At 40.1% G+C, this 23663-nt stretch overlaps 1 long non-coding RNA gene across 2 annotated transcripts; it reads right to left on the reverse strand.

Annotated features, from left to right (window-relative positions):
* Window positions 1-7431: 7431 nt before the first annotated feature.
* On the reverse strand, window positions 7432-16920 carry LOC136287864 (uncharacterized). Of its 2 annotated transcripts, none has more exons than XR_010720399.1 (6): window positions 16818-16920; window positions 13684-13753; window positions 12910-12961; window positions 12673-12803; window positions 9324-9389; window positions 7432-8078 (listed from the first exon to the last, which is right to left on the reverse strand). It is a non-coding gene; the product is annotated as an uncharacterized lncRNA (long non-coding RNA). The 2 variants fall into 2 exon arrangements; XR_010720398.1 differs by lacking the exon at window positions 16818-16920 and adding an exon at window positions 15472-15783.
* Window positions 16921-23663: the final 6743 nt, after the last annotated feature.

Genomic DNA, 23663 nt, shown 5'->3' on the forward strand with positions numbered 1-23663 from the left:
CTGTGGCAGCAGCTCTGAGCCTTTCCTTTTCTTGTAGTTAGGACTGGCTACTGGGGAAGTCATGATTATACCTTCCTTGTTGTACTGCTTCCAGCTCAGTGTCCAAGCTTGGAGGCATTCAGGGACATGCAATTTCCATGACTTTTACTACTGAGCTTAGCTGAAATCACCAGACAGGAGACACAAGCAAGGACCAAGAAAACAGAGCAGCTTCATTTCCTGCCGTCACTGGGCTGCCGAGGGTTTAGCAGCTTTTCAGACAGGGGTGTAGCTCAACATCACCAGTCAGGCATAAGAAAAGATGGCAATAGTTTCACCATAAACTAAAAGTCCCCTGTAATGCTTGTTTAGGGAGTCTCATGTCTCAGCTCCTGAACAGGAGCCCTCTGGGCTCCGCCTCACATCTCTTCTTCTCCCTGACACTTTGGCAGCACCTGGGCAATGCAATTGGAGCCTGTAGCACAGTGAAACACTCACCCCCTCCCTGCTAAAGAGAGCATCCTCCTGTGCCTTCTTCCCTCCCCTCTCCTTTCTGCTCTGTGTCTTCTGAGTCCCTCTCTATGCTGCAGGGTCTCTTGCCCAGGCATTTTGAAAAGTTACATGCAGCTCTGCTAACACTAAAATCATATACTAGAACAAAATTAAAAGTTTCCAACTGTTATGTGAAAGAAATTCAAATGAAAGTTTGGCTGACTAATGAATTGTCACTTTTCTAGAAGATACTGGGGGATTCTTCCTCCCCTTGGAGGCATCTCTGCCTATTTCCACATTCTCAAGAGAGGAGGTGCTTTTTGTGTCCTCCACTCCTTTGCACTGGGCAGCAAAGCTTGAGGGACAAATTACAAATTGCTGTCATTATCTTTCAGTTTCTTTAGCAACTGGTACAAGCAGTGTGAAAAGTTCATTTCATCCCTCCAGATGGACAAATGGATGGCATGTGCAGTGACTTGCCTGTGGGAGACTTTAGCAAGCCTAGTAACTGCACTGAAGTGTCACAGGCGGTAAACTCTCTGGATTTTAATGGGAGCCACAGATAAATAGCATTTGCTGGAGTCACAGATAAATAACATTTGCAGGACTCAGCAGCTGGGATACAGCAGCGTTTGCAACCCTAAGCAGAGAGCACCTACACTTAGAGGCAGATATGCTGGGTGTAAAGGACAAGCCAGCTCCTGCAAGTGTCCAGATGTCACAGGAGCAGCTGGGAGGGCGGACAGAGAGGTCAGCGGGGGCCCATCCCAGGTGCCACAACCCCTGCTGACGTCAGTGGAAGTTCAAGGCACTAAACACCTCCCAGGACTGGCCTGTGAGAACGACTTCCAGAAGGAAACAGTCTTGAAAGCAGATCACGTGCTGTTAAATGTAGCAGAGATGCAAAAAGGGCAGAGCAGTGTGTCTTGAGAAAATGTATCTTCTTTAGTGCAGTATCCCCAAGCTGTGAGTTTATTCACTCTTGGCTCTCTCTTCCCACTGTCTTATCTGTTATGGTGTTGGCACAGAGCTGAATCCAGGGGGACTGCAGAGCTGGAACAAAACAGCAAATGTTCTCCAGGTTTTCTTTTCTTACAGAATTCCCTAACTCCCAGCCTACTTAAGGGGGAGCCATGAGCTAAAGTAAAATTATAGTTTTGTCTTCTTCTCAAGCCAGATATCTCCAGAGGGAATTGTGCTCTCAATGTACTTTTCTTCCAGAACTACTACCACCCTTACCACAGCACCTTGCAATGAAAACAGTTTCCAATTAATAAAGGTAGATTAAAGAACAGCCTTTAGTCAGTTCAGTTTCGTTGTTCTTTATACCAGTTGTTCTATGCATAGGAATTTTATATTTAATCTTTTACAGCCAGTCTGAACATTTATATAATGTTATAAAGTCTGCAGCTGTTACATGTGATTTGGCAAAGAAAGGACACAGTATGTTTGGGGAAAAAAAGCTTCCAGGTCCCCTTATTTATTTTTAGAAATGCTACATTTCTAGTAAAAATATAGTTCAATCAATTTAAAATAGCACTAAGTGTAGCAGCTTTGATTTCAAACTTTTGAAGTTTCCTCAATTATTTCAAAGAAAATATTTAGGGTTTTTTTCCAGCAGGAAAATTGAGCAAGTGTCACTTTCTGTACCAGGCACAGTAGAAATATTCAGTAATTCAGTGGCTTTCAGAGATCTGAAGCCTCTCTCTTGTGTTTCAGTGTCATGGAATGCTGCATTCTGAATACCAGACAAAAAAATCCTATTTTCTTAAACCAGCAAAGAAGACTTAAATACATAAACATACATATGTATGATCCACCCAAAGGATATATCCTATATATGAATGATTATCCTATATCCCCATAACCTACTGGATATATGCAGACAGGATATTAGTGCTAAGAATTGACCCAGAATGAATGTCCAGACCTTGATAATTTTCCATTACATTATATATTTACTTTGTTTGCTAATTCATTTTCTACATGAGGAAAATCCCAAAGGATGTTGCCTTCTTTTTTACTGTGATGATAATAGCCATAATGAAAAAAAAAATAAATTAAAAAAAAAACCCACAGAATTTTAATTTTCTTCTGAGATATCTCTCATTTGCAGCCTGGAAAGCCAGGTTTTAGTAGAGTTCAAAGATGCTCAGTATAACACAGGGTTGCTACCCTCTGGAATGAATGCAGAAATCCCTTTTGAGAAGTAGGAAAAGATCTCTGACTCCAACACAAAAGGTGAGATGACAGGATATGAGTACACTGGGTTACACCCCTGATCCTGCAAAAATAATTAAATCAGGAAAAAAATAAAGCCCTAACAACTGCTCTTCATCAGGATGAATAATAGGTGACCATGCAACGGTCTACCCAACTGGCCATAACAAGAACACAAGACAACTTTAGGATCTTTCAGCCCTGTGGACACATTTTGTGAAGGCAGGAATCCATGACATCAAATATGACAGGGGGGCATTGCTTCAAGAAGCTTCAAGAAGCTCCCCAATCTCTATTCTCTTTGCCCTCCTGGAAAAAGGCACAAAAGTGGAGCAAAGAACAGGACAAGAGAGTCGTAAGCAGCAAACAAATTGTTTAGCACAGCAGAAAATACAATCTGAGCTCTGGTGTCAAAAATGCTGGCAAGGATTTATATTGAGTGTTTTCTTACCAATATTACAGGAGTAGCCTAGAGGAGAGAGGGAGTATTCCAGCAGAGGTCGAGAGTATTTCATAATTCTTTATTTATTTATGGTGTTGTAGCCATAATCTGATCTCATGGGAAGCACAATGGAAGATTATATGGCAGCAAAGATCGTGCTGCATCCCTCTCTGCTCATGTCCAGGTTTCTTTCACATACAAGTTGCTTGTAACATGCTGAACATTTTATTAAAAAAAAAAAAAAAAAATCAAGTTCAAGGAGAAACAAAAAGGGGTCAGCTGGACTCAGCTTGACCTTTTTTTTTTTCCATAAACTAACACTTGTGTGTTTGGGAGCAATGAACTAAATATGGACTTAGCTCAAATGAAGACAGATTCAAGGATAAGGGGGATATTTTGTTGTATTACACAATGCTCTGGGATAGACTATTGTTGGTCCTTGCTGTGCAGATGTAGCCATGGCTGATTATCCCCACTCCCAAGCCTCTTTACTCACCCGCAGTGTTTGGTTTCCAAGAGAATGATTCTCTAGTGACTGATTTATTTCTGCAGAAATGTGTATGTAAAACTAACTTGTTTTACAACTGTTCATTGCGCATCTTCTACCCATAGCAACAGGCAAAAATGATTTTACAAAGCATATAGTATTCCACAGTAGTGGTTTTTGTTTTTTGGTTGCTTTTTTTAATATAGTATATGATGTGAAGATTTTATGTCTTGTAACAGTAATTCAGTGGACATGATGAAACAATCCAGAATTAACATTAAGGAATTATGAAAGGAAAAATAGCAGTGGAGCATTCCCTACTATCACCAAAACAAAACCACAAAAATAAGTTTTATAAAGAAATATCCTTAATTTTCTATAGTGCCAATAAAATTCTACATTCAATTACAAATTTGCCCTTGTTTGTGCTATAGGCACCAAGAAACTAGCTCTAGAGTAATGTAAAGAAAATACTAGCACTGAATAGAACTGCAAAGGACAAGCAAAAAGCAATCTCTGGAATCCAGGAGAAAGTCAGAAACAGGTCTGTGTGTTTCCTGTATTTCTTGGTGAAAAGAAAGGAAGCAGAAAAGGGGCATGTCAACACCACAACATACTATGAAAAGATAGGAGGAAAAGGGGAATCATACTTTTTGATAGCAAAGTTCTGAAGTTTTCAAAGACCAGGATCTCCTGGAGATCGGTGAGTTTGTTTGAAAGTCGGGTAGAATACATGCTTGCAGAATAATTGGAGGGCAGAAGAGGGGAAGTTTTCTTTAATAGGAACAATAACAGAATAAGGAATGGTTTGGGTTGAAAGGGACTTTAAAAATTACCTAGTTCCAAATGCCCCTGCCATAGCAGGGACACCTTCCACTAGACCAGGTGTCTCAGAGTCCTCTCCAGCCTGATCTTGAACACTTCCGGGGATGGAACACCCACAGCTTCTCTGGGCAACATATTCCAGTATCTCACCAAGCTCACAGTAAAGAATTTCTTCCTAATGTCTAATTTAAGCCTACTTTCTTTCAGTTTGAAGCCATTCCCTCTTGTCCTCTACTTCTTGGTGCTCATATAGAGCCCCTCTCCACTTTTCTTGTCAGCTCCCTTCAAGGACTGGAAGGACACAATTAGATCATTTTGGATCATTCAACTCTTTTCCAGGTTGAACAATCCAAATTCTCTCAGTCTATCCTCATAGCAAAGGTGCTCCATCCCTCTGATGACCTTGGTGGCCTTCTCTTTGGACTCACTCCAACAAGTCTGTGTCCTTCCTGTGCTGGGACCCCACAGCTGGATGGAATAGCCCAGCTGGGGTCACATGAGAGAGGATCATGAGCTACACAAAAGCTCAAGAAACTGGAAGATGTGGAACAGGAAAAGGAACAGGGAAGGAAAGACAAGACGGGGAATTTCTAAATGAGAGAACTTGAAAGGGGAAGAATTCAAGATCGGGGTGAAAAGTTGATATGGCTCCATTAGGAACCCTTTAAGGATGTGAGACTGAAAAGGAACAGAGAAAGCTGAGAAGAAAAGTGAGATCCAGGAAAAGCAACTAAGGATGAGAAGAAAAAGCATGGATGAAACTGGAAAAGCTACCACAAGAATGTATGAAAAATGAGAACAAAATGCAGCTACATTTGAAATCAAAGGAGCACAGAGACTCATTCCTTACTAAGAAAAAAATTACACAGAAAAGACTGTTAGTTTTTTCACTGTTTGCCGTAATTTCTAATAATTTCAGCATTAATCCCACAATTGATCAGATACACTTTTTTAATAATTGAGGTATCAGAAAGGGAAAAGTATGTTTAGAAAATTAAAGATGTTGCATACCATTCAGTACACTTAGAAGAACATACCTAGAGCAACCTGAACCAGTTGTGATTATTTTTGAGGATTCATGGATGACTGTATGAATCACAGAAAAATTGATCTTGGAATACTGTAAAAGCAGGAATTAGAAGAAGAGGGAGGCTAATTTTCAGTCCTTAATTAATTTAGAAGCATAGAGAAAAATAATTAAAATATTAAAAAGAGAATTCTGTAGGTATATCAAAAAGGACTCACATCAAGGCCTTTAAATTTTCTTTTTGGACATGAATGCCAGCCTCCTGGATACAGGGATTGCAGAAATAGTCCTTGCAAGATGTCCTGACAATGGCACTAATTTTTATAAACAATCTAGGGAAGTAGAATTTAGGCAAAACACCTATAATATTCTTTCTCTTCACCTGATTGAAAACCCTACTCTAAGCATAACTATCAATAAAGGTATTTATTGCCATTTGAAGACAGGCACTATATAAATAGGATATTTACCTTCTGCATGTATAATATCAGGATGTGAGGGTTGAAATCAATGTGATCTTGGGAGAGGAAATAGTCAAACAGGTTGATATTCTTGAAAGGCAATTTGCAACAGTTCATGTGAAATCCAGGCATCTGGGACAGTTGGGGTGAATTGCCCTTCAGAGATCCCTGTGTCTCTGCTTTGCTATTAAGTGGAGCCCTGGGAACTGCATAGACAAAATGCTTATTTTTTGAATGCCTTTTGTAAGGTAAGATAAACTCTAGTACAGAAGAACTGAAATGCAGATACAGCATGGAGAATATTTGTGGTTGGGCAACAGTTCAGCAGGAGAGATCTCAGAGGTACTTCAGATCTCAGACTCATGATGAGTCAAATGTGGTGTTTTGCAGAAGAAAAAATTTTCATTCTGGGCTATATTAAGATGATTGTTCCATAAAAGTCATTGAGTATTTATTCAGCCATTCTCAGAATTGACAAGGCCACATCTTGTATCCCATGCCCAGTTTTGGAGGGATAGAAGAAAGAATCCATAAGGGAGGGCTTCAGAAAACATAACCCATTGATATTCCCCTCACCTTACAGCTGAACACTCCTTTAGTACAAAAACCTTCTGTCAGCTGCATGATTCACTTAATAATATATTACTGGATATTAAAGTGTTCTAGTAAAATAATTTATGTAACAGAGAAAGCTGGTGTTTGAGCTGTGGAAATCAGTTGTAAAGAGGCAACCTTGGCTTCCCTACACAGGAAAACTTCCTCCAAAGGCTATATTTACCCTGTGTGAAAACTATCTGGCTGACTCCAGAGCAGATCACTCCAGCTCAGGGAGAAGTCTGTGTCTGCAGATGTTGCAGATAGAGATGGGATCAAATTCCTGTTTCGTGTTCTCATAAAAGAGAAGAATGAGGCACAGGCTGCAGCTCTCTAGATCTGTCAAACTGGCATCTTTTGCCATCATTACACTTATAATTGCTGTTCAAAATTATTTATTCCAGGGTGTGAATTCTGGGATTGAAAACAGAATTGCAGGGATGCTCAGTGGTGTACCCAAATCTGCTCACAGCAATGATGAGCAGTCTCACAGCTGGTCCCTTGGTGGGGTCAGCCTAAGGCCAGGGGTATGATCTGCCCAAAATTCTCCATTCATCCTGCTAGGAAAAAAAAAGAAAAAAAAAGAAAAAAAAAGAAAAAAAAAAAAAAAAAAAGAAAAAAAAAAAAGGAACAAGACATCTAAACAAGGTAAGGTTTTTAGTATCCCAAATAGAGTTCAGTATGTGGACTGTTGCCTGTGCTGGAAAAGTTAAAGAGAAAAGCAGCAACTGAGAGGAGGATGCCTGATGCTGATGACATTACATATGTCATCTTGAAGAGCTGATGAGGGAATATTAATCGTCTTGACACATAAAAAAAATGTTGAACACTTTTAGATGTGAAATACTAGAATTGGGTGGGAATCTGACCAGAAGTTGTTATACTTTGGCCTTGTTTGGATTTCTTCCAAGAAGGATTTCAAAACTTTGCAATCAAAGTAAAGAACCTTTGAAACATCTCTCTCAACACAGAAATGGTAGTCATTCAGTCTGTGAGGCACAACCACCATTAAAACACTGGAATTTTGGATTATTCATTAATTATCTTATAAAAGCTGCAGAGAATACACACTGTGCCAGCTCATCAGCTGGTGTAAATCAATACAAATCCAGTGTCTCCCATGTGAAGCCCATTGAAAGCACTAGAAGTAATTTTACTGACATTTCTGCAGTACAGATTTGTTTATTTTATGGAGCCAAAATACTGGTTAAATGAAATGTTTGTACAGGATGTAAAGCCAGAGATGAAGTGTTGTGCTGTGGCTTTTAGCTCCCCTTTTTCTCACCAACATTTAGGACACAATAGAGAAGGTTGGGAAACCCATTGTGGGGCTGCTCTTTCTCCATTGATGCAGGGTGCTGGAGATCTGCACATGTTCTTGGCCACCCTGGGCTTTGACAGGTCTTTGCACACTGTGAGAAGCCACAGGGCTTTGGGAGTTCCACCTTCTCCTTTCCCTCTGCTCTCCCAGGCATAAGAGGTACTTTGTATTTCAGATGAGCTCTTTATATTTCAAAGTACCAGCCTTCAAAATAGGCAGAGCTTTTTCGTCTGTTGAAAAGAGAAATAAGTAAACAAGTTTCTCCACAAAAATATCCATGCATTTCTTTCTCCCAAAATCCTGCAGCTGAACACCTCCCCAAGGCCCAAACACATAAAAATAGAAATATGTGTAAAGATAAAATAACTAATTTCTGATTCACCAAGGCATTCAGTCACATGCCAGATTCAAAATGCAAGAAATTACTGTATTCTTTACATTTTAAAAGACAAATTCCTGCATTTGAAACACAGACATTTAACCAAGAATTAGTAGGAAACTTGAAATGAGCATATTAGGAGACTGTCAGGTACATAGTGGAGTTTACTCCTCATCTAAATCTAAAATATGTCTCCACCCTTAAACTGAATTACTCTCATTTGACACCCTGGGTCACAATTTTAATGTAATCAATATGCAAAGTTAGCAACTCCTCCGTGGATGTAGATCAGTTTCCCACACATCACTTGCCCTTTTCTGAAACTTTTTCAGCTGGGCTGACCTTTCTACTCAAACATAAGCTCTTATATATTTAAATATTCATATTGTACAGGCTTCTATAAACAAATATTTTCAATGTAATACTTGTCAAAGATGGAAGAACATAAGTTCAATATTTTATAAAACAGCTGTTCTTTTAACACTGTGCTTTATACACTTCAGGCATTTAACAGAACACCCAGTAGTAGCCAAAGAAAAGAAAAGAAAAAATAGTTAATATTCACTTTCTGTTGCCACAGACTTGTACAACATAAATTTTCAGTCTTATGGGAAGCTTTTTCAGCAGCATTTTTTTTTTAGCTAATAGCTAATGGCAATGATTTTTACAGACCTCTCAATAACATTGCATTTCCTGAAGTGCAAGTAGATAAATTAAATGGCAAAAGATGAACTGATTAAAAATTTGTGGCTATGCATGTGATAATAAGGATAAGAAAAGTTTGACCTGGTTTTGTCCTTCCTTTTTCATGATGTTTTATAGTGACCTGTCTTTTTCCCTGGGATGTAGAAGCTGCAGTTTTTTTGAACATTTCTGTATAAATTTTTCTGCTTCATCACAGAAATATGCAACCATCATTTTAGAATCCCATGACCCCCTCAACAAGCGGCTATAGAATTGAATATTACCTGACCCCAAAATGAGAGAAGGGTCTACGGCAGGCCCTGAGTGCTGATTGTTACCAGAAGGAGGGAAGTGTGGCTCTGTAGAAATGCTCAGCATCACACGGACAAAAATACACCTTGAAATTACCCACCCTGTCGCATCTTGGTTGGCCTTTTTCTATGTTCTTTTCTTTCATTTTCTTGCTTAGGATATCAGCCTAAAGCAAATCAAGCATCAACATGAGCATATCCAAATTTAAATGAACTTCTGAGTTTCAGCTGAAAAGAAAATTTTCTTTGATTATGTTTATTTCAATTTCATGTCATGGAGAGTGGCAATAAATTCACAATCAGTCATGAAAGATTCATAGGTTTTCATTACTTTCTTCAGTATTGCTAACTCAAACCATATCTTCCAGAAACGTGGCCAAGGTTCATTTCTTACACCATGGGAGCTGAAGCATCTGTCTTGGCCCTTGGTCACTAACTTGTGTCCCTAAGGCCTGAAGTCACTGGAGCAGGAATGATCAAATCTTTACACAGACTGCCCCTTTTGTCATGAATAGTTTAAGGAGAGTTTGATCTTCTTTCATCAGTTTGTAATTTGACACAAGCCATCAGCTGGGGAAAGCAGAGCTCTTGCCACCTCAGGCCATGCCCTGCCACACGTCACACACACAACATGTGCGCAAAGAAGCCATCTGCTGAAAGACCCAGTTGTAGTAATTTGTGATTAGTGAACTAACTCTGCAAAGAAATATGAAGTTCAAAGGCCTTAGAGACACTGGTAAATATTTCCCCCACCCACCCTATCTTGTTCATTACTGAAAATCCATGAGAACTGTCTGACTGGAATGCTTTGGTTTGAAGCCTGATTGAATCTTGGACAAGATGCTGCATAAAAAGCATTTTCTTCCAGCAAACTACCAATCATACTAACAGTTGTTCATTTCAGATTTATCACTTCTCTTTAGAAGTGATAAACTCTATCGTTACAGCTTCCAAACCTAAGAAAATCTGCCAAAGGTAAAAGATATAGTGAAGATAATTAGAATTGAAGGAAATTAATTTTGGTTTTCATGAATTTTGATCATGCATATAGATGTATGTTTCCATACAGTTCTTTCCATTTTATTGACATCAATCTTTGCATGAGAGCAAATAACAATCTCGTATTTTAATTGTTCTTCTTCCTCACTAGATCGGTTATAGGAGTCACAATTCCTAAAAGATTCATAAATAAAATAGCAGTTTATAACCTTCAGTGCTGATAGCTTGCCAGATAAGACTGCAAGAAATGATACCAACTGTCTACAAGTACTACATTTCATATGTTTTCAACTATCCTGCCTCTGTAAAATTTCATATACTAATGATGGCATTCTCAAATGTGTTTTAGGTGGAAGAAAAAAAGTTGATGACCATTTTCAATTGCAGGTTCACATATAATCTTTACAAGCTTTTTAAAATTGAAAAACTAATAAAACTGATTATATCCTTGCTTATTCCAAAGTCTAAATTAAAGGAGTTTAGTTATAAAGCTAAAAATGTAGAACAAGATTATCAGATTTCATAAAACACAAATTGGTACAACCCATTAAATGTTAGACTGTAAAGATTTCCCTTCAGTTGTAAAGAAACCTTCATTTCAGTTAAAACTGGTGAAAATCCCTATTTCTTTCTGCATGTAGAGATGGACATTGACATTTCCAACTGAGATTTTGTTTCTTTATGAGAAAAATACACTGGTTAGGCAGTGAACTGGAACTGGGGGTTTGGGACATTATCAAACTACCATGAGACGTTAGTTACTTTCCAGGCATGACTCATTTAAAGGTAGGCAAGAGCAAAAAAGTAATGATTTCAAAATTAGACTCTGAAACTCAGCCTTAATTTGGCCACTCAGAGGTGTCCTGCTATTACAAAACACTGCAGGCACTTTAGCTCCCTCATATTTTCATAAACAGGAACCGTTGATTTTTTTTCAAAGTAAAACTCATGAAAAATCCACTTTCGGAAAACACAGCTGCTAAACAGGACAAAGGAAATCATTCCAGCTTCCTGATTCTCTCAGGAAAATATCTGTTTTGACACCGCCACCCCCCAAAATGGAGAAGCAGTAGAGACTCTATAAAACCTTGTTATTAGCTTTTTAGTATTGCTTTCCTTGGAAGGCCCTTTGATAGCATAGTGATGGTTACATCACCTTAACCAAGATGTAACCAAGCAGATCTTTGTGTGACCTGAAGTGACCAATTCCCAAGATAATAGCCTCTCAGAGCTACAATTTGGGTTATTTTACTTTGTTTACAGAGGTAGCATTTCAGTAAGATTTTCCAAAGGGAAAAGAGCTATTTTAGCATGCAAAGTGTTTTGGGCTAGGCTCGTAATTACCTCATCCAACACAGATACAAAAGCAGCTATGATGAGACGTTTCATAATACTCCTTGCACATAACTGCATCTTTTTTTTATTATTTTTAGTTGCCATACTCTGTATTTTACTCAAATACCCCAAAATTCCTCTTTCTCGTAGATGAGTTCATTTCATGACATTATTTTTAGAGGGCATCAAGGTCAGCTTTAGCAATTGTGTGACCTTGTAGGTCTCCTTGGCAACAGGAAGTCTATTTAACACATGAAAGTCATGTTGGCTCTCAAACTCCTCAAATTAAAAAAAAAAAAAAAAGTTTAAAAAAAAAAGAGCAGGAGGATTTGAGCATCACCTGCAACAAAGTATTGAGCAAACCAGACTATTTCTCTCTACTGTGTTACTACCGACAGCCTGAAGTACTGTCATGCACAGCTCTGAGCCCAAGAGAGAATTTAATTTCTCTCGCCAACAAGTGATAAGATCATCCTGAGATTCACAGTATCAAATAAGGGGAGATGGAACCAATTCTAATCTTTATGCACATGCTACAGAGGGCCCAACCTCCTTTATGCAGGACTACCAGTGAGGAAGAGAGCCCTTTGTCCCATTGTCCCAGCCTCAGCTATCTAGAAAGAGGCAATGAAAATCAGACTTCAAGCTTTTATTAGTAAATCATCTGACTTCTGGACCTTCCCTCTAAAGAAATGGGTTCAGTACTTAAAATAAGTTCCCCCATGTTTTCTAATCACTTGCAGCAACTAAAAATTGAAGATCATTATAAACATCAGGCTTGGCGGCACACTAAAATCTCTTTCCCCTCTAATATAGCTCATGCTGGAGGCCTGATCCATTGGCTTCTATTTTGGGTGGTGAAAGAAGGTAGTCACTGGGGTGCTATTAAAACCAGAATTTCTTCAAGATATTTGCATCACTTAAATAGATCATAAAAAAGGCAGAAGCAGTATTTACTGTGCTATTAAGGTAAACAAAAATAGCAACCCACAGGTAATTATGAAACAGATTGAGTCTGGCAGGTGAGTTCCAGCAGTCTGGTTTTGATTTCCAAACAAGGGATTAGAGCCAAGCTATAGACCTGTCATAATAAATTAACTATATTCCCATACTTACATGCCTTGTTTCTGTTCAATTCTATTTGCATTTTACATTAGCAGCTTTTGGCACTCTGGTGTAGAAACAGGACTTCTCTTTTCTTAATCATCTCTGATCCTGTGGTTGGTTTTATGCTGGGACAACATCCACTGCACAGGAAACAGTATGGGGTCATCCTGCTAGTCCATACCTGTGAGCACTGAGCCTGGGACCTGGCATCCACACTTAGCTCAGGAGAAACAAAGATTCACTTACATTTTTAGAGGAAATGGCTCATCAGTGAAATAAAGAGTCCCATGAGCAGAAACTACAGGGGGAAAAAATAATAAAAAACACTAGAGAAATATGATGATAGGACCAAAAACTGGCACCACTCAAGTGAACTGAACACGAAGGGTCAAAGAGGAAGGGTTGGAGCAAGTTTGTGGAACACATTTTAAAAAGGAATCCATTGGATTTTATTTTCTACTGCAGTCTTGAATATAAGCTGGCAGGTCTTTTCAAGGCATGTTCTCAGTGGTGACACCAGCACTAAAGTCTGGCTCTGCTGCAATCCATACCTGGTACAGCCTGCATGGCTCAGTACCCCTTCAAACAGCCTTCCCTCTGGTGCGCTCACCCTACAGGCTGCCTGATCTTCGCTCTGCATCTGCTTCTGGGGCCCTTGTGTCACTGCCTAGGTTCAGATACAGGCAGGGCAGGTGTGAGCACCATGGTGTGAGTACACCATGATCACAGCCCAGCAAATACGCTCCAAAGTGCCAAAAGGGGCTTCCCAAAGTAGAACTTACAGGTTTGGAATACTGCTGTGCCCTCACAAGTTTCACCCACTGACCTTTGGGCAGGCTTTATTTGCTTTGCATTAGCTCTGAGTGCAGTTGATGGGAACAGAGTCTAACCCTGAGGTTCAAGGTGAAAATCCTCAGTCTTGTGCAAAACAGCAGCACAGAGAACAAATGCAAACTCTTGGATAGTGAGTATCCCAAACCAAAAGCGGGAGCAAAGGAAAGGAGTGACACTAAGACTTACCCTTTCAGCAGGCAGCACTGTGCTGAAAAGCCTGTTGCACTTAATGCACACCTCCTTTGATTCCTTTTGCCTAGAACAAAATCAATGAACAAGAACCAGGAGGCTAAAAACTGATAAATGACAGAAGTGAACTACTACTTCCAATTTTCAGTATTAGAACAAGAAAAAAATTAAGAAATGGAGATTTTTAAAAATAAATTTAAGTTTTACTACAGATTCACATTTTAATGGATAAACAAGGCTTTTATGAAGCCAAACATTTTGTTGCACTTCTAGTTTCAGTGCTGTTCTTTTCAACAAAGAAATTCCAGAATTCAAAATTGTCTTTTAAAGTACATTTCTCATATAAGCTCTTGTTTTGATCAACAACAACTGACTGTGTCCCATGCAAAGTTCTTGATTTTGGAAAAAAGGCAGAATTTGGAGAAAGAAAATGTCATACCTGTAAAACTTTCTAATATACAGAACTTATAGCAAGATCAAATTACAAACCCCTCTAAGATGTTTTTTAAAATACTCACCAAGATCACTTTCAAAGACTCCTTACTCACATAATCTCCTAATCCCACTTCTTTTTCAGTGACTACTGCATCGACAAAGTTCCTGGCTGACTGGTAGATCTGAGCAATGTGTCAGGCTGCCCATCATGCTTGGCAACACTGCCCTACTTTCCACAACCTCCCACCTTGCTGTTTGCATCCATCTACCCTCTCTTGTGCAACATCTAGACTGCAAACGCTCCGACACACGGAGCATTTCTTCTGCTCAGTGTTTCTACTGCCTCGAGCACTCTGGGCTGCCAGTCCACAATTACACCATCTAGGTGACATGATACAAATAGAGACTGTGGTCAGAGCTGTATTTTCATCAAAAATACATGTCATGCTCCTGCTGGATATGAAAGATGAGAGATAGAACTTATTAAATCAATGCCAAAAATGTGTTCTTTACTACCTAAAAACAGAATGATGACCTTACTTTATTTTAAAAAGTTACTTTATTAAACCATTTTCCGCTTCATTCCATTTAATAGGACAATCTGTGACCAAACAAAAATATTTAAAAAATATTTATTTTTAAAAAATTTTAAAATAACAACATGAGTTAAAATACTCCACCTGACATAAACTGGTACAGGTTGCTTATCGTCTTCATTGGATTCACGGAGTAAGATGAAACTAAACACATTTTATCTTTGGGCCTCAGAATATTTATGTTTGAGGAACAAAATATGAATAATGTTCATTTTCCTTGTAAAATTCAAAGTACTGTGTTAATACGTTATTGCTAGTTAGCAGTTAAAAGAGTGGTAAATAAAAATAAGCAATATAGCAGTAAATTGTTCCCCTTGAGAGGAAAGAGAAATCTTCTTTCTAAAATGGAGGTCTATGCTAGCATTATCTGTGGATCTCAGCAGTGACAACAGAATAAGTATTGAACATCCACAGTGCTTCATCAAAGAAAATTTCCTCCTCCCTGGTATTAAGGGAGAAAAGTTCAGATTTTCCACTGCAGCATAGACAACCAAGAGAGTGATAGGGAAAATTATCATCTCTGCCTTGAAAAAAAAAATCAATTAAAAAAAATTAGTTTTGTTGCAACATATCTTACTAGTGTGATCTAATGTCACAGGAAAAATGGCTTGGATGCCCAGAAAGGTAACAGAAATAACTAGAATATCAACAGCTAAAGCTGTTGTACAGGATAAGGTGGTAGAACCTTGTCTGTAAGTGTTTAATCTCCAAATGTTTGAAGCTAAGAAACTGTACCATATGATAAATACCTTACCTCTGCTAACTGTGGGGTTCTTTTGTATCTCCCTCTGAAGCAGCTGGTGCTGATCAGACTCAGCGTGTTGAGCTGAAATGACCGTGGGGCTGAGCCAGCAAGAGAGGCACTGTGCTCCCATTTAGAAGCCAGAGCTGGGGAGACCTCATCCCCCAAAAATGTGAACTAAGCACAGCAGTCATCTCTTCATGCTCCCACCACTGAACACGAGCTTACTGTGGATGACCAGCTTGGAGATATGAGTTCCCACCCATCCAACTCCTTGCTCAGGTGCAGGTGTGCACCTCTGCTGATACCTCTGAGGATGTAGAAGGAGAGGTTGTTGCACCCTGAAAAAATCTCTGTCTTACAGACACTATTTTTTAACACAAAATATGAGTGTTTGGTAATATATTTTATTCATGTAGTGTTTCAGGTTTTGAACTCTGAGGTATTACCTAAGGTCACGCTATGTGATGAATGACTCCGTCCTTGAAATGCAGCTAAGTCCCTACAGCTGTGTATCAGCACCCTCTGTTCCTCCCTGTGGAAATTCCTATCTGCATATCAGCAAGGTACACCAGCTGTCCTAGGATCATGAAGAACTTTCTTAGGGCTGTAGTGGACACTTTTTAAAGGCATTTTTTCCATATGGGGAAACACTCAAACAAGCAAAAAACAATGTATAGAGTGACAAAATTTCAGGAAACAGGTTCTCCATTCATATAGGTGCCTTAAAGTAAGGACACAAAAATAAGGATTTCAATAGGACATTTGCTATGAATAGTCCAGGCAAATCCAGTGCTAGCATAATTGGACAGCAGGATCATCTATGAATGAATAAGGAGATTATTTTTTTTTAACTACCTTGAAATAGATTTGTGCACCTTCACAGTCACTCAGTCACAGTCTTCCAGATCTCTCTCCCTCTTTTCTGTCTGAGGGGGAATAGTGTTTTATCTCCTTGGATAGGCAGCTTTAACATCTTTCATCTGATGAACAGTGCCAGCAGCTCCCTACCTAACCTACAGTCACAGAATCTGCCCACCATGTGGTACAGCACTTTGAGATAGCAAAACTTATTGCAAATATGTTATACTAAATTTATTCCTAAAAAACCACAGATTTATCTTTAGTGATGAGGCCTAAAATAATGATGAAATATTTTAAATTACCTGTAAGCCTGCTATTAGAATCAAGTTTTATTCTTCCAGATAACCCTTTTACTTTTATCTGTGTAGTGGTTTGAAAGCAAAACAAATGAGAGGCTCCAAGTCAGAGATACAATTTAATAGGAAGAAAGGACAGAAAGTAAAATAAAATAGATGCAATAATACAAAAGACCACTGACAGAGTCAGAATACAACCTGAGCGGAGTGATGGAAGCAGTCCAGATGAGGTGGTCTTCCTGAAGCAGTGATCCTGTAGAAAGGTCTGGTAGCTCGGGTCCTCTGGGAATCCAGTGGGTAAGCGCCCCTCTGGTGTTCAGAGTCTCAGCTTATATGCAGGCTGGAATGCTTGGTTCCTCCCTCTGGGCGGAGCATCCCACAATGGGATGGTGAGTCATGTGATAAGGCCTGATGGGCCCATTAACAGGAGACAGTCCAGAAGGGGGTTATCTGTGAGCTGTGTAGCAAAGGTGCTGATGGGCCCATTAACAGAAAATAATCCAGAGTGGAGGAGGCAGGGAGCACTGCCTCACCTGGTTTCAACAGTTCAGGAAGATTGTGATAGAATATACTTCAACCCAGGACAATCTGTAAAAATTAGAAATATAGCTTCCAACTTGTAGCCTTTCAGTCATGTTCAACATAGTTGCTCTGTTAAATATTCCTCAAGAAACAGGTTATTACCAAAATTGATCATTTCTATCTAACAAATCCAAGACCAAATACCTGATTCTTGCTTCAGGACAATTTTTCTGTTGTGAGACCAAAACTGAGTTACAAATGTGGGAAGTTAACAAGTTTCATTCCTCTCCTGAGCACATGCAATGTATTTCATGGGTGCTGCAAGCACAGTTCAGTCAGAGGCAGTAGGTACCAGCTCAGCAATGGCTGGTGGAGTTGGCTTTTAATCCAGCACATTCCTCCCTGCAGTGAGTCTTGATGGACCAAGGGGCATGCACAGTTTGGCAAAATAATTCAACACAAAAAATTAATTATTTTCTGAATCCACATAATACGATGAGAAAGACTCAGTGCCATGCTCAATATTCCGATTTTACTTTCCATTGAGATGAAGTTGAGTAACTATTTGGCTGTACAGTAGTGATCAAAAGAAAAAGGTTGGTCCTTGAACTGATGATCTGTGCTCGGGAACACAGAAACTCATCGAGAGTCCTCATCACACTCTTTGCTGCAAGAAGTCCTTATTACCATCACCCCTGGGTCACACATCGAAGTTATATAAACCCCTAAAGACATCAGCCCTGTAAACATGACCACAAGAATTGACTTACACACATGATAAATGCTAAAGAACAGAGTTCACAATAACAACAGTATTGACTGTTAGCAATTCATACTCTCTAAAATTGATGTGCAGTAGGCACACAACTGTAGCAGCCTGACTCTTTGGAACAAACCAAAGCATGTCTTGCAATAGAAATTTAAGATCCATGTCTGTGAATGAGGAACTAGTCCTTCAGGTTTGGAACCAATGACTGGATAATTGTGGAATGATATCTAAATATTGAATAATCCATATGATTTTCAGAGAGAAAACTTACTTGCTATATCTGATACCACAAATACCAAATTCTGTCTCACATTCTTCTCCGTACACAGTGGCAGTAAAGACTGATGTTATACTCTAGCAGTCAGGAATCAGTGTAGGCATTTTTCCTCCCCAATGTGTTATTACAATAGGCAAAGAAAGTGTTCACCTCTCTTCTGTGGCAGCCACACTGCACAGACCATCCCTTTGCAGATCAAGGAATTCACAGAGATCATTCGTCTTATGGTATTTCTAGTTGCACATTATGATAAATAACTCCAGGGAATGGGGAAGAAGCAGGAAATGATCAGTGGCTGACACTACCGTTTTGGCCTGGAGAACAAGAGGGAGACAATATCTAAAATTATGCTCTTCTCCACTCCTCAGCACAGGCTGTAAGGTATGTTGTTGTTGTAAGGAGTTCTCTGAAGATGTGGGTGCATCTGGCCAGACTCCTACAGATTGTGAACACATCTGCACTGGTAGCAACTACATCTTTTCTCTGTGACTAAGTGCTGTAGGAAGTAGGGCAGGCAAACGAGACCATTTCTGACAAATTGTCCTGAAAGCCCAGTGCTTACTGTTTAGTGTCTTATTCACCTCATGTCATTTATCAGGAAATGCAAGTAAGAGAAGGCAAGTGGAGAATAAAAAAGATGGTTTGATTATATTCACTGAGCTGTTAACAAAAATGTGATTACAAGTTTTGTGCTTTCTAGAACACAGCTAGGGAGGGAGAGAAAATTAAACCTTGAGTCAGCATCACATGAGCAAGACAGAAGGGGAGTTTGTTGTACTTGTTTCCTACCTGGCTGCAACTGCATCTAGGGAAGTTTTATTTTAATCATTAAATCTGTAGAAAAGAAACAACTTTCAGCTTTCAATGGATCTACTCTAAGTGTCATTTTTTTGTGAAGATGGCAGACTCAGTTCACCTGCCCTTGGGCCAAAATTAAAAAATGTTAATGCTTGAAATCAAAGTTATGGCTGCTGCTTGGGAAGTTTCCTTTGCAGGACAGCATGACTGTGGGCTTATTTTACATTTCCCAAAGATGCATGATCCCTCAAGCAGATGCTGCTGAATTCATATTCTCAGGATAGGCCTTCAGGATCTCAGATGGAGTTGCTGAGTTGTTCATCTTGAAATGAGACAGAAAAGATTCAAGCACTCATTGATCACGTATGAAATCTGGAAATAAAAACCCAAACAATGCCTTGACTGACATTCTTCTCAGTGCCTCAGACTGTGGCTGGAGAGGAAGGAGCAGCTGGGCAGCCAGGACACAAGTCTGGAACAACTGGTGCTACACAAAGCAGAGCTGACTGAGCAGAGGGGTCCTGCACTGGAAACCTTTTCCTCCTCCACCCCAACAGCCCATTTTGTCCGTGGACATTGATTTGGACCTTGAGAGAGGAAGGTGGGCAGGGTTATGATGGGGCATTTGCAGTACTAGTTGGCAAACAAGCCAGTCAGGAGTAAGGTATTAAGGTGAGACAGACACAAGGTTAAAAGAATGGCAGTGTTTAATGGTTGCTTGTATCATTGCACACTAAGACACAACACACAACATCACACCATTGCCTACATATTTGGCAGAACAAGAGTCCCTGCTTCCCTTCAGCCTTTACTTTAAGTAAAGCTCTCATGTTATCGTGAGGAGCCACAAAAGTCCAGCAGAAGCTGAAGCCTGGGGTTTTCTGGTTTCAGTGCAATTATCAGAGCAGAGCTGGCTAAAGTGTAGAGGCAGCTACAAGATAACTGCTGAGAACACCAGGTCACAGGGACTGAAAAAGGGGAGGGAAAGGGCGTTGAGTTAAATTTGTGGCATAAAGCATAAAACAGTTAGTGCTAAGATCACCACTGTTCAGGGCACTCCTTGGGATTAGGCTCTCTTGCTCCATGGACCAAAGTTCCTTACATATGGTCTGAAGCCGTGTGAAAGACCTGTGGCAGGTTTGGATTCCTACATTCCCTTAGGGAAACCCTCTAGCACCAGTTTGAGACAGAAGTTCCAGTTGAGTCTACCCTAAAAACAATGTGCACACAAATCCTACTCTGTGGATGGAAAGAGCATGAAGCAAATCAGACAGTCCAGGCCAAAGAAAAGTGTTTCTTCAAGAAAAATGTTAAAGCAGATACAACTGCTAAAAGATTGGAAATTTAGCACCCTCCACAGTGTCTCAGTTGACCTCACGTGTTCCTATAATAATATTCCTGAAGGACCAAACATTAGAATGAAAATAAAATAAGCAAAAGGTTACAATGTTCTGCAGCTTCTGACCACAGAAAACATGAAAAGCTACCTTGTGGATCACTGAAAATACTCTAGGAATAGCTAAGATGTGGTGATTAATTAACTCATTTTTCAAGTGCTCATTTTTCATTTAATCTCAAAAATATCTAAATCAGACTGTATTTTTAATCCATCACCTTTTCACCATCACCCCTGGCACAACCCTCCTCCCTTGACCTTACCTTTTAAACTTCCTGCTAAGATGTGTGTTTGCTGAAACAAAAATCTGCCTGATTTTCAAGCTCAGATCCAGCTCTTTCCCTATCAAAGTCATCAGCTAGTTTCCTTAAAACTTCATCACATAATCAAAGGAGACCCTGGGGAAAAGTGTCCTAACCCTGCACTGCCTGACAGATGGAAGATTCCTTTTTTAAAAGTCCAAAGCTCAAGGCTGACATGAGCCCTTCAGGGAACAATGCTCATTTTTTCCAAGACAGTACCAATTCCAGGTCAACTATGGCACTAACTATAAAAAGCCAAAGGCTTTTCCTGTTGCTCTGTCAATGGTCTTTAATGCTAACCTGAAGGGTGTACCTATTCCTAATACAATTGAGCTAATCCTCAACAAAAGTGAATGCATACATGCTATTTCATGAGCTGAACATTTGACCTCCTTTGTTGTTGTGCAGTTTACACTGTACAGAAATATCCAAGTGATTTGTGTTTAACCAGTTACCCCTCCTAGTTCCGTCAATGCTCTAGCTAAAAGTTAAAGAACAAGCTGGTAACCTTCACTGGTGTGGCTGCTTACCTCTAAAATTCAATAATTAATCCCAAGTGGATGACAAATACTATCCAATTTATTCTCTGCTTGGTTGCAGCTTGAAGAGCATGGACACTGAATTAGTGAACTCTTTGGGTTCAATCTGGAAAGCATATGTTTCCCTTCCATCATTCAATCCATCAGAAGGCCAAAAAAGGCCTGGGAAAGGCACATGGCACATTTTGATATTGTTCATTAACATTAATGTCCTTGTTATAAAGATATATTTTATTTGCAGGTAACAACAGCCTTACGGGCATCTGGGAACACTTTGAATGATTGCTAAAAAAAAAGAAATTTGGGTCATAACATAATGATCAACATCCCCTTTTAATCAAATGAAGCCATCATAATGTGTCAGTCCTCTGGGGAAACAAGGACCTTTCACCTTGCTGGGGCCTGCTGAGGCCAGCAGTAGCTGTAAGCAACCTTCACAAGTGGCCTTTTACTTGGCAGAGAGAAAATATGGAATCTATCCATCAACACACTCCTGACACAGAATGCATGAGAGAAACTAATTCTGATCAATGAGGTAGGGATGTTGCCTTGAAGTTAACCCATGCATTATGGAGCTCCCAGTTAGGGTTCTCCTGGCACCACCATAGCTTCCCCTGGAACCTGTGCTGGGTGGCCATAGCTTTAACACTGAGAAGCCTTTGGGGAAAAAACTTCAGTAAAAATATGGAATTCTGACTCCTTAACACTGCTGCTCTCTGCTTGCCAAACCACTCAATGGGCCTCTGTCATCCCAAAGAGCTCCTGTTGCCACCGGACTACACCAGACACTGTAGGTGCCTCACAGAGGCAGGTAACCTGGGGCAGACAGCCCACCCTGAGGGAAAATAGAGGTGTGAAGCAACTGTGTAGTGTTTTCAAGTGGACAAGCCCCCAGCACTGTGACAAGAATTTTGAAGATTTTCCTTGAAATAAAATCTCTATATTTTCACCAATGAACACTTCCTGCTCTCTGATGTTTTATTTAAAAGTATGAACCACATACCCCAGTTACAAATCATCCCATACTGAACATGCATCTCGTGGAGATGAACCTTACTGAAAACACAGCTGCTTGCTGACATTGCCCTGAATACATTACGGCCATCCCCACAAATTAATGTATAAAGACACATCCCTGATGTCTCAGTGTACTTCACACTGAGAAAGGAACAACTGTCCTACAGGTTCCCCAAAGGCTCTCAGAGCAGACACATCCATTCTGGCTTTCCCTGAGAAGAAAAGGTTAATTAAACATTGTGCTCTGAATTTCATTGTGAGATTTTAGGTAACTGTATTCTGGCTTTTTTCACTGCCACTCAGGGCCCCTTCAGTGAACTATAATATTTAATCTTCAGTTTTGCTCCAACTGAAATGACTCCCCAGATTTCTGTGAGAGCCTAATGTATATCTCAGATTGCTCCCTGGATAGTCCTTCATCTATCAAAGAAAGCAGCCATGTGGTGAGAGCTTTCCTATCAACCTGCCCTGAGAGGTGGGTACAGGCTTTTCAACTCCACAGTGTCTAAGTATCTCAGTGCCCCTATTCCTGCCCTATCAGAGCACCTCCTGTATGTCCTGTTTTGTGACATACTCGCAGCCACCACATCTGGAAGGTGAAGCTGGACTGTCACTGCTGTTAGATACAAAAGAGATCTCAGCACACATATATTAAATGTGTTGCTCAATGGGCAATTTAAGTAAAACACTGCTGCCAAAGCATTTGCTTTGCTGAGGCTGCTCACATCCCATCCCAGATGTCCCAAATTCCCAATAGTTGTGTGGAAAATGGGGCTGGAAATGCTTGTGGCAGCAGAAGGAGGGATGTTGGCCGTAGGGAGGAGTCCACCTCTCAGTAGCTGTGACCCCTCTCAACTGCTGCTACAAATGCAGCCTTGGGGGCTTCCCCAGCGTCCCTGGAGGTGCCTGGGAGGAGCTGACAATCCTGCTCACTGTCTCAGGCAGACAGAGCAACCTTACTAGTCCCAGGGCTTTCCAGTTTAAGGTGTTAAACTCACTGAGCATGTCTTAATTTTAATTAGTGAAAATGAAACCAGCTTCCAACATTGTAAATGATAAGTCTGCCCCAGCCTGCAGTGAGAGATGCAGAGGCCTTGACAGGAGGGAGAATTCCTCAGCTTCCCACTTGCTTACTTACTGAATTAACTAAGGGGTAGGCAGCACTTTTCCAGGGCCCTTCCCAAGCTATTTTCTTTCCAAACCAAGCATGACATTCACCATCCTGTCAGCACTGTGTGAGCTCACTGTGTTTTCAGGTAAAGGCTCCTTGCATGCCGAGAACAGCACAGTATGGGACTTCAATGTTTAGAGGAAGCCATAAAGTATTAGATGCTGAATTTGATGACTTTGGATTTGGCATCACTTCTCAATAGTGGTCCTTTATAGCAGTCCCCTAAAACCAGCTGATTTGGAAAGAACATAAG

This window comes from Chamaea fasciata, unplaced genomic scaffold, assembly GCF_029207755.1.
Source record: "Chamaea fasciata isolate MVZ Bird 193981 ecotype frontalis unplaced genomic scaffold, bChaFas1.0.hap1 SCAF_3, whole genome shotgun sequence".
Classification (NCBI taxonomy): domain Eukaryota; kingdom Metazoa; phylum Chordata; class Aves; order Passeriformes; family Sylviidae; genus Chamaea; species Chamaea fasciata.